Genomic DNA, 10031 nt, shown 5'->3' with positions numbered 1-10031 from the left:
AGGTATGGTAAATTATCTAGCCAAGTTTTGTCCCCACCTCTCAGACCAGTGCATAGTGTTGAGAGATTTGACACACAAAAACAGGGAGTGGAACTGGACAGCACAGCACGAGGAGGCTTTCCTCAAATTGAAAGAGACTATAGCAAAGGTCCCAGTACTGAAATATTACAACCCAGATGAGGAACTCACAGTGCAGTGTGACGCTTCAGACACAGGCTTTGGCGCAGCGCTCATGCAGATGGGTAAGCCAATAGCATTTGCAAGCAGAGCACTCACTCAAACAGAGCGTGGGTATGCACAAATAGAAAAGGAGTTCTTAGCAATGGTTTTTAGCATGGAAAGATTTCACCAGTACACATACGGCCGAAAAGTGACGGTGCAAAGTGATCACAAGCCGTTGGAAACAATAGTGAGAAAACCTCTGCTAAGTGCACCCAAAAGGCTGCAGGGAATGATGCGGCGCATACAAAAGTATGATCTAGATGTAGTATATGTGCCAGGTAGAGACATGCTGCTAGCAGACACTCTGAGCAGAGCTTATCTTCCTGAGAGTGCACCGGATGCAGAAGTAGAGACTGTCAACATGGCACAACACTTACCTATCGCAGCAGACAGGCTACATGATATACGATCTGCCACAAAAGAGGATGAAACACTGCAGCTTCTCATCAAAATGATGCAGCAAGGATGGCCTGACGATAAGTCAAAAACACCAAGGGAAATCAAGCCCTACTTCTCATTCCAAGAGGAGTTAAGCCACCAAGATGGAATAGTGTTCAGGAGTGAGCGCGCTGTCATCCCTGATGCATTGAGGAAAGACATCACTTGCCGCCTACACGCATCACATCTGGGTGTGGAAGGATGCCTACGGAGGGCTAGGGAGTGTGTCTATTGGCAGGGCATGAACGACCAAATAAAATCATATATAGCAAAGTGTGACATCTGCAGATCAATGGACATTAAGCAACAAAAAGAAACACTAATGTCACATGATGTGCCAAGCAGGCCGTGGGCAAAGGTGGGCACGGATCTGTTCATGTTTGAAAACAAAGACTACCTCATAATTGTTGATTTTTTCGCAAATTTTTGGGAAATAGATTACCTGGCAGATACCAAGTCAACCACAGTGATACAGAAGCTGAAAGCTCATTTTGCCCGCCAAGGTATCCCAGATATTGTAATCTCGGACAATGGCCCACAGTGTTCGTCACAAGAATTCCAGAAGTTCAGTCGACTGTGGGGATTTCAACATAAAACCTCATCACCAGGTTACCCGCAAAGCAACGGCAAAGCTGAGTCAGCCGTTAAGACAGCAAAAAGGCTCTTGCTCAAAGCCAAGGCTGCTGGACAGGATCCTTATCTCGCCCTTCTGGACCACCGCAACACACCATCACAGGGTACTGATACCACACCAGCACAGCGGCTGCTCAGTCGCCGTACCAAAACACTACTGCCAACCAAGGCAAGCCTGTTGCAGCCGAAAGTTGTGCAGGTGAAACAGGATTTACAAAATAACCAACAACGGCAGAGGGCATACTACGACAGGTCGGCTAAAGACTTGGACACGCTTGCCCCAGGTGAATGTGTGAGAGTTCAGCCTCTCGCACCCCACACTGGCTGGAGAGTGGGCAAGGTGCTGAGGCCGGTTGATAGGAGATCCTATGAGGTCCAGCTGCACACGGGTGGTGTCATCAGGAGAAATCGCAGACACCTCAGGCATGCACCAGGGGCAATCTTCACTGACACTATGGACATGGAGATCAGCAGCCCCAGTCAGCCAGAGAGTGTTGAACCCGGACATTCAGAGAGTGTTCCTTCTCGCAGTGTCTTAGCAGGAAACAAAACCTAGGACACTGGTGACAGGGCCAACCCTGTTACCACCAGATCAGGCCGCTCTGTTGGGCAGCCGCAGCGATACAAAGACTTTGTGACCTCACACAGATGAATGGATCTGTAGCACTAATGGACTTTGGGGGGGGGGGCATGAATGAAAAAAAAGGAAAAAAAGTGAATCACAAATGTTGTGTACATGTGTTCTTGTTCACCTGGTTATCTGCAAGTTGAGGTATTCATTTAAACATTGGTTATGTTAAACTGTGAAGAAAAGCCATAGCACTTTGATACAAAGTCGTTGATAATGTTCATTTTCATTAGGAGCTATAAGTAACTGATAAATATACACTCACCGGCCACTTTATTAGGCACACCTGTCCAACTGCTCGTTAACGCGAATTTTTAATCAGCCAATCACATGGCAGCAACTCAATGCATTTAGGCATGTAGACATGGTCAAGACGATCTGCTACAGTTCAAACCGAGCATCAGAATGGGGAAGAAAGGTGATTTAAGTGACTTTGAACGTGGCATGGTTGTTGGTGCCAGACGGGCTGGTCTGAGTATTTCAGAAACTGCTGATCTACTGGGATTTTCAACTATCTCTAGGGTTTACAGAGAATGGTCCAAAAAAGAGAAAATATCCAGTGAGCGGCAGTTCTGTGGGCGAAAATGCCTTGTTGATGCCAGAGGTCAGAGGAGAATGGCCAGACTGGTTCGAGCTGATAGAAAGGCAACAGTAACTTAAATAACCACTCATTACAACCGAGGTATGCAGAAGAGCATCTCTGAACGCACAACACGTCGAACCTTGAGGCAGATGGGCTACAGCAGCAGAGGACCACACCGGGTGCCACTCCTGTCAGCTAAGAACAGGAAACTGAGGCTACAATTCGCACAGGCTCACCAAAACTGGACAATAGAAGATTGGAAAAACGTTGCCTGGTCTGATGAGTCTCAATTTCTGCTGCGACATTCGGATGGTAGGGTCAGAATTTGGCGTCAACAACATGAAAGCATGGATCCATCCTGCCTTGTATCAACGGTTCAGGCTGGTGGTGGTGGTGTAATGGTGTGGGGGATATTTTCTTGGCACACTTTGGGCCCCTTAGTACCAATTGAGCATCGTGTCAACGCCACAGCCTACCTGAGTATTGTTGCTGACCATGTCCATCCCTTTATGACCACAGTGTTCCCATCTTCTGATGGCTACTTCCAGCAGGATAACACGCCATGTCATAAAGCTCGAATCATCTCAGACTGGTTGCTTGAACATGACAATGAGTTCACTGTACTCAAATGGCCTCCACAGTCACCAGATCTCAATCCAATAGAGCACCTTTGGGATGTGGTGGACCGGGAGATTCGCATCATGGATGTGCAGCCGACAAATCTGCAGCAACTGCGTGATGCTATCATGTCAATATGGACCAAACTCTCTGAGGAATGTTTCCAGTACCTTGTTGAATCTATGCCACGAAGGATTAAGGCAGTTCTGAAGGCAAAAGGGGGTCCAACCCGGTACTAGCAAGGTGTACCTAATAAAGTGGCCAGTGAGTGTATGTCATTGTTAATATGAAAAACATTTTGAATGTTGATATTCGTACACTGTTAGTAGCAAAGAGTTTTGTTTGTATTTTATTTTTTACAGCAATAGACAATTAAAAAATGTATTAAAGGTTCTAAAAAAAAGAAGAAACTCTGAAAAGAGAAAGGATGTAACAATAGGAACTATTGTTAGGAACCATTGTTTAGTTCCTTGTTTACACAGGGGTCGTTTATGTTGTCGCACCTGGAATAACGGACCGAGCATGATGCATAACCTTACGTGCCGAAGTTATCATTAAAGTTTATAGCCCAGTGGGGTTGAAACGAGTTGTAACGTCTCATTAGTAGAAGGAAACAACACACTTTAACAAGAGGAGTGTCGTACCTGCATCGAGTGTGGACACCCTGTCGGGCGCTCACGGCCCTCCCATGGAAGCTGCTAACGGCAGCTCTATCCATACGTGCGGCACGAGGCACATTGACATGTGTTTTAACGGACAGCGGTTCAGCTGGGATTTTGTCACCGCCGACATGGCATTTCCCCTCCTCGGTGCAGATTTCCTTTGTGCTCATGGGCTGCTGGTGGACGTCAGGAATCGACGCCTGATTGACGCCGTCACCTTCGCTTCACACGCGTGTACACTCAGCGATACAAGCTCCGTCAGGCTGTCCTGCATGCTCTGTTTCTCCATCTTCTCTCTGAGTTCCCTGACCTCACTCAGCCCACATTCTCGTCATCTACGACCAAACATGGGGTTGAGCGCCACATCGTCACCACTAGCCCACCGGTGCACGCCCGAGCTCGGCGCCTCGACCCGACCAAGCTCTCTGTCGCCAAGGCGGACTTTGAGAACATGGAGCGCCTCGGCATCATCCGCCGCTCCAACAGCCCGTGGGCTTCACCCCTCCACATAGTGCCTAAGCCTGGCGGTCGGTGGCGTCCATGTGGTGACTACCGTCGGCTCAATGACGCAACAACACCAGACCGCTACCCGGTCCCTCACATCCAAGATTTCTCCACCCACCTGGCTGAGAAAGTGATCTTTTCCAAGGTGGACCTCATCCGTGGATACCACCAGGTACCCGTCCATCCCGCTGATGTCCCAAAAACGGCTGTGACAACTCTGTTCGGACTCTTCGAGTTCTTGCGCATACCGTTTGGGCTCAAGAACGCCGCGCAGTCCTTCCAACGCCTCATGCACTCAGTGTTGCGGGACCTGCCTTTCCTCTTTGTGTACCTGTTTGACATCCTGGTCGCTAGCGCCTCCGTGTCCGAGCACTTGTCCCACATCAGAGCCCTTTTCGAGAGGCTCAGCCTGCACGGGTTGATAGTTAAACCGGCCAAATGCCAGTTTGCCACCATCGACTTCCTGGGCCACCGGGTCACCAAGGACGGGGCGGCCCCCCTTCCATCTAAGGTGGAGGCCGTCGCAGACTTTCCACGCCCACACACGGCCCAGTCCCTCCGGGAGTTCATTGGCATGGTGTCCTTCTACCACCGGTTCATCCCCGGGCTGCCGATCTCCTCCGCCCCCTATATGAGGCTCTGAAGGGCACAGCTCCCAAACACGCCGTGGACTGGTCTGCAGAGAGGGACAAGGCTTTTAAGGATGTGAAGGCCGCCCTGGCTGACGCGGCGATGCTGGCACACCCTATATCTGGAGCGCCCATCGCCATCACGACAGATGCTTCGGACTACGCTGTCGGCGTGGTTTACGAGCAGTGGGTGAGCGGCGCGTGGCAGCCGCTTGCCTTCTTCAGCCGGCAGTTGAACCTGAGAGAGTGCAAATACAGCACCTTTGATCGTGAGCTGCTTGGCCTTTTCTTCGCTGTTAGGCACTTTCGTTTCCTACTGGAGGGCCGTCAGTTCACGGCTTTCGTCGATCACAAACCGCTGGTGTTCGCGATGGCCAAGATGGCAGAGCCGTGGTCAGCCCGCCAGCAGCGACAGTTGGCCTACATCTCAGAGTTTACCACCGACGTGATGCATGTCGCTGGGAAGTCCAACCCGGTCGCGACTGTCTCTCCCGGCTGGGCCATCGCTGGGGCCGCCCATTTGGGACTCGACTACAGTCAGATGGCGACTGACCAGGCCGCCGACCCAAGAGTGCAGGCATGCAGGACCGCCGTCACAGGGATGCAGTTGGAGGATGTGGCTTTCGACGACGCCGGCGCACGCTCCTGTACGATGTCTCTACGGGTCAGCCCCTCCCCGTCGTTTCGACTGCTTTGAAGCGGCGGTTCTTCGACGCAGTCCATGGGCTGTCTCACCCTAGCAGAAAGACCTCACAGAGGCTGGTGGCGGCAAAGTTTGTCTGGCATGGACTCAAAAAGGATGTGAGGGACTGGGCTGACACCTGTGTGGATTGCCAACGCTCCAAAGTGCTCCGGCACGTCAAAGCGCCCGATACCTTTCACGGTACCCGAGAGGAGGTTCGACCACGTTAATGTGGACCTGGTAGGCCCCCTACCCCCCTCCCGTGGTTTCACATACCTGCTCACCATGGTCGCCAGGACCACGCAATGGCCAGAGGCCGTCCCGCTTTCATCCACGACAGCGCCTGAGGTTGCCCGAGCGTTCATCGGAACCTGGGTCGCCCGCTTTGGCACCCCATCTGACCTCTCCTTGGACAGAGGGCCGCAATTCACGTCAGCGCTCTGGGAGGAGATCGCCGCGGGACTAGGGGTGAGGCTCAATCGCACCACAGTGTATCACCCTCAAGCTAATGGATTGGTCGAGAGGTTCCATAGCTCGATAAAGGCCGCATTGCGGGCTACCCTCAAGGACGACCGCTGGGTCGACAAACTGCCTTGGGTCATGCTTGGGGTCAGGACGTCCCCCAAGGAGGACCTCCAGTCCTCATCCGCCGAACTGGTCTACGGACAGCCACTTCGGGTCCCACCGCCACATCTCCCTGGTCCGCCAGCTGCCAAAGGACTGCGCTGCAGGGGGAAGCCAGGGCTTTTGCACCAGTCCCCACTTCTCAGCATGGCGGCTTTCAGTCCTATGTCCCCACGGAGCTGCGGTCGGCGGAGCATGTTTTCATCCGTCACAACGCGCACCGCGGTCCCTCGCCAAACTGACTTTTCGTATTAAGGCGAATTCTGGGGGGACGTGTGTAGTGGTTATAGGGATACATAATTCCCCTTATTGAGCTAGTAGTAACGTTTGTTTACAGCTGCTGTTTTCTCGGTTCGTGTTTACAGTGACACACTTCCGCTGCGCGGGTTTTTGTTGTTGTTATGGTGAAGGAATAAATGGTGCACGTTGTGTAGCCGAAAGAGAAAGTTGTCACGACTCCTGATTGAGCTCCTCTACCGGATGATAGGTGAGCATGCTCACCCGTCGTGATCAGCACTGCTGCTACTGCTGTTATAGCAGATTTGATACAATTGTGAGAGTGCCCTCTGGTGGTTAGAGTAGAGTAGCGGTCAATAAACGGGACAAGGGAGGTCACGTATGGACCAAATCAATCTGGCCCAATATAAGGGACATGCCGGCTAATACGGGACAGTTGGTAACCCTGCCCAGTCGCTACAGTATTTATTTCAAGATCTTTACACTCCCCACCACTGAACTATTGTCATCCTGTTATAACGTCATTCTTTTTAGAATATACGTTTTATAAACATCTATATCTGTATATAGTTGGTAAATGTTTATGTTTACCCCGTTGTGTTGTATTTGTTTCAGCTGTCTGGTTGTATTTATTTATTTTTTGGTGAAGCACTTAGTGGCATTGTTTTAGAAAAGTGCGAAAACCTCTCATCAAGTGGCCAAGCAAGCATGCAATATTAAGGAATATGCCCAAATGTTTTAAAGCTAAATACACGCGCTGCAGATGCATTATTGACTGCACTGAAATTGTTATTAACAGACCCACGAATCTAACCTCCAGAGCCCAAACATATTCGAATTATAAGAGCCACAACACAGTTAAGTATTTGGTTGGCATGTCACCTGCAGGAGTCATCACTTTCCTGTCCGCAGGTTGGGGTGGGCGTGTTTCTGATAAGCAATTTACAGCTGAGTCTGGATTTTATGACCTTCTAGAAGTAAATGATGAGACACCAGCAGATCGTGGTTTTACCATCAGAGATGAGCTTGCCGTAGGCGGTTCCACCTTTAGAATTCCTCACTTTACCAAAGGTAAAAAGCAGCTCTCTGTTCAAGAAGTGGAAACAGCAAGGCGTTTGTCTAGCGTGAGAATACATATTGAAAGAGTAACAGGTAGATGGAAGAATTTCAAAATTCTGACAACTGTTACTCCACTCACACAGGTAGACCTCTTAGATGACATGGTCATTGTATGTGCAGCATTAACAAACATTTGTAAATGTATAGTCCCTGGAAAATAACTTGTCAATGTTTTGATGAATCATCCATGAAATTATAATCGACATTTTTCAGTATGTAGAGTCAAAGATAAATTTCAAGGTTCAAGGTTTTTGTTAGTCATACTTTTATGTGCAGGTACAGCAGCAGTGACATGAGGCAATGTTTTTTTTTTGCAAGATGTACACTTATTGTTAAAAAATGTTATTGAGATTAATTCAACATGCAATTGTTTTAATGTAAGCTACAACTACAGGCAATGCCAATTTATTACTGCATTAAATGATTTGTTTCACTCATTTTTTGCACTGTTCACAATACCAATCTACAACATTTCTTTTGATTTTTGCACATTCGTAGAGGAAATGGTTCTTGCACTTTGCACAGGTGGTTATCTTTTTGATCTCTGGCCTTTCACAGTGGGAGCAGACTGTAGGTGCTTGTATGTGCCACTGCAGTCCAGGCTAGTGAGCACAGCTGCCTTAGGTTCCAGTAGTTTCACTTTCTTTATGTCTTCATCCCTCAGCTCTGAATACATAATAAAATAGATGTTAGATAACACATGAATATAATTGTGTGGGATACAATGTGGTACAATCAGGGGTGTAGTGGTAAATACAGAAGTGGGTAAACTCTGTCGAGTGGAGAGTTTACCCACCTTGTTTCCCCTCATTTATCAACACAGTTGATTAGAAAATAAGCGAGTAAACACTCAGCCTCATTTAAAGATGGTGGGTAAAATGAGTTTAGCTGGGTTTACCCTCCACTACACCCCTGGGTGCAATGTGTGTGATAGTAATATCTTTACATGATGCAAATTATTTTTTTTGAATATAAAATATATTTACCTTTTACATTGGCCTTTCTGGCTGGTTGCAGTTAGGTGTCTGTCCTCTTTGGCTTTCTGGTGCAGATTTCACTCAGTCTGGCTGGCTTCACCTCTCTTTTGAATGTGAGGAGCCACTAGTTTGTCCCTGAGGTACAAGACTTCTCGGTCTTTCCATATCTGACCCACAGCTCAACTTTGAGCATAAGTGCAGCAGCATGCCTGCAGCATGACCCCAAGCTGCAAGAAAATAGTATAGAGATTAATTCCTAGCAATCTAATGTAAAACACATTGGTTTAAATGGTGTTCAGGCTAGATATGCTCGCAGGCACAGCTGTATAATTGCAGCATATGAGCAGTGAAATTGTGTTTACTGCACAACGACAGTGACTGAAGAGGTTAATTTGTAATGGAAAGCTGAGAGTATTTAGTCAATTAACTTAAGTTACATACCCAGCCATGCAGGTGCAGTTCGCAGTCAGAATACAGTCGTTTCTCTTGTTCACAATAACCCAGACCTTGTACATCTCCATATTATTGCCCCGTCTTTGGCTAGGCAGCACCCCAGTCCTCAGCGCTACAAAGTTTTCAACTTAGTCATCATGAAATAGTATGTCCTGGACATGACCGCTACTAGCATAGCTGTATGCATCCAGAGACGTGTACGCTTTCAAGTTCTCCCGGGAATAAAGACCTGGTGTATCGATCAGGTGAATATGAAGGCTGGGCCATTTAGTCTAGTCATTAATAAAGACGTATCCCATTCACCAAGGTTAATTTCGTAGCATAACCGGTCTTATCACTGGGTGACAACCTGTTTGGGTAGGCGGAAAACATTTTAAAACTAAAATCAAACCGTTGTGACGTATGGGAATTTCGCTAGCCGTCTTCATACCAGGCCGAGACGGTCACCAACGGTGGGGTAACGTTCTTCTGGCAGCCACGCTGCGGGCGCATCCCCCGTGTTTGATGACAAATAATTCCTCTATATAAATAAAAATTATGTCTATTCAAGCGTAAGTAAATTGGGGGGGGGGGCAATGGAAGAACGGACGCCAACCGCCAATAAAAACCAGGAAGAAAAAGGGGGAGTAGACGAAGAAGTCGAGGAAGAAAACGAAGAGGACGAAGAAGAAGAAGACGACGACGACGAAGAAGAACACGAAGAAGAAGAAGAAGAAGTTGCTGGTGCCGTTGTGCCGGGCGTGTGGTTTCAGGTGTATGCAGCCTGTTTTAATCACTGACTGAAAATGTTGAAGTTAAAACCGCCGACGTCAGGGAATGGTCAGAATGGCCAGCCGGTCACCCACATGGTCGCGGAGTTTGGAAAAACAGCCGCAGTTAATGAGGCTGGAATTTCACGTCTAAAGAAGGAGAACTACCGGCAGAGGAAACTGCTGCTCGCCATGTCTAAACCTGAAATACGGCTATACAGATCAGGTATATAAAGTTTAGATTAAAAAAATCCGTTAAGAGTAATTTATTCA

The 10031-nt window shown here is 48.3% G+C and overlaps 1 long non-coding RNA gene across 1 annotated transcript; it reads right to left on the bottom strand.

Moving 5' to 3' along the window:
* Nucleotides 1-7848: 7848 nt before the first annotated feature.
* On the bottom strand, nucleotides 7849-9574 carry LOC130108422 (uncharacterized). The gene is made up of 3 exons (XR_008809880.1): nucleotides 8998-9574; nucleotides 8566-8783; nucleotides 7849-8245 (listed from the first exon to the last, which is right to left on the bottom strand). It is a non-coding gene; the product is annotated as an uncharacterized LOC130108422 (long non-coding RNA).
* Between the last annotated feature and the right edge of the window lie 457 nt (nucleotides 9575-10031).

The sequence above is a fragment of the Lampris incognitus genome, chromosome 2 (genome assembly GCF_029633865.1).
Source record: "Lampris incognitus isolate fLamInc1 chromosome 2, fLamInc1.hap2, whole genome shotgun sequence".
NCBI classification, from domain to species: Eukaryota; Metazoa; Chordata; class Actinopteri; order Lampriformes; family Lampridae; genus Lampris; species Lampris incognitus.
The sequence above is the reverse complement of the archived record's forward strand: the minus strand, read 5'-3'. Positions and strand labels throughout refer to the sequence as shown.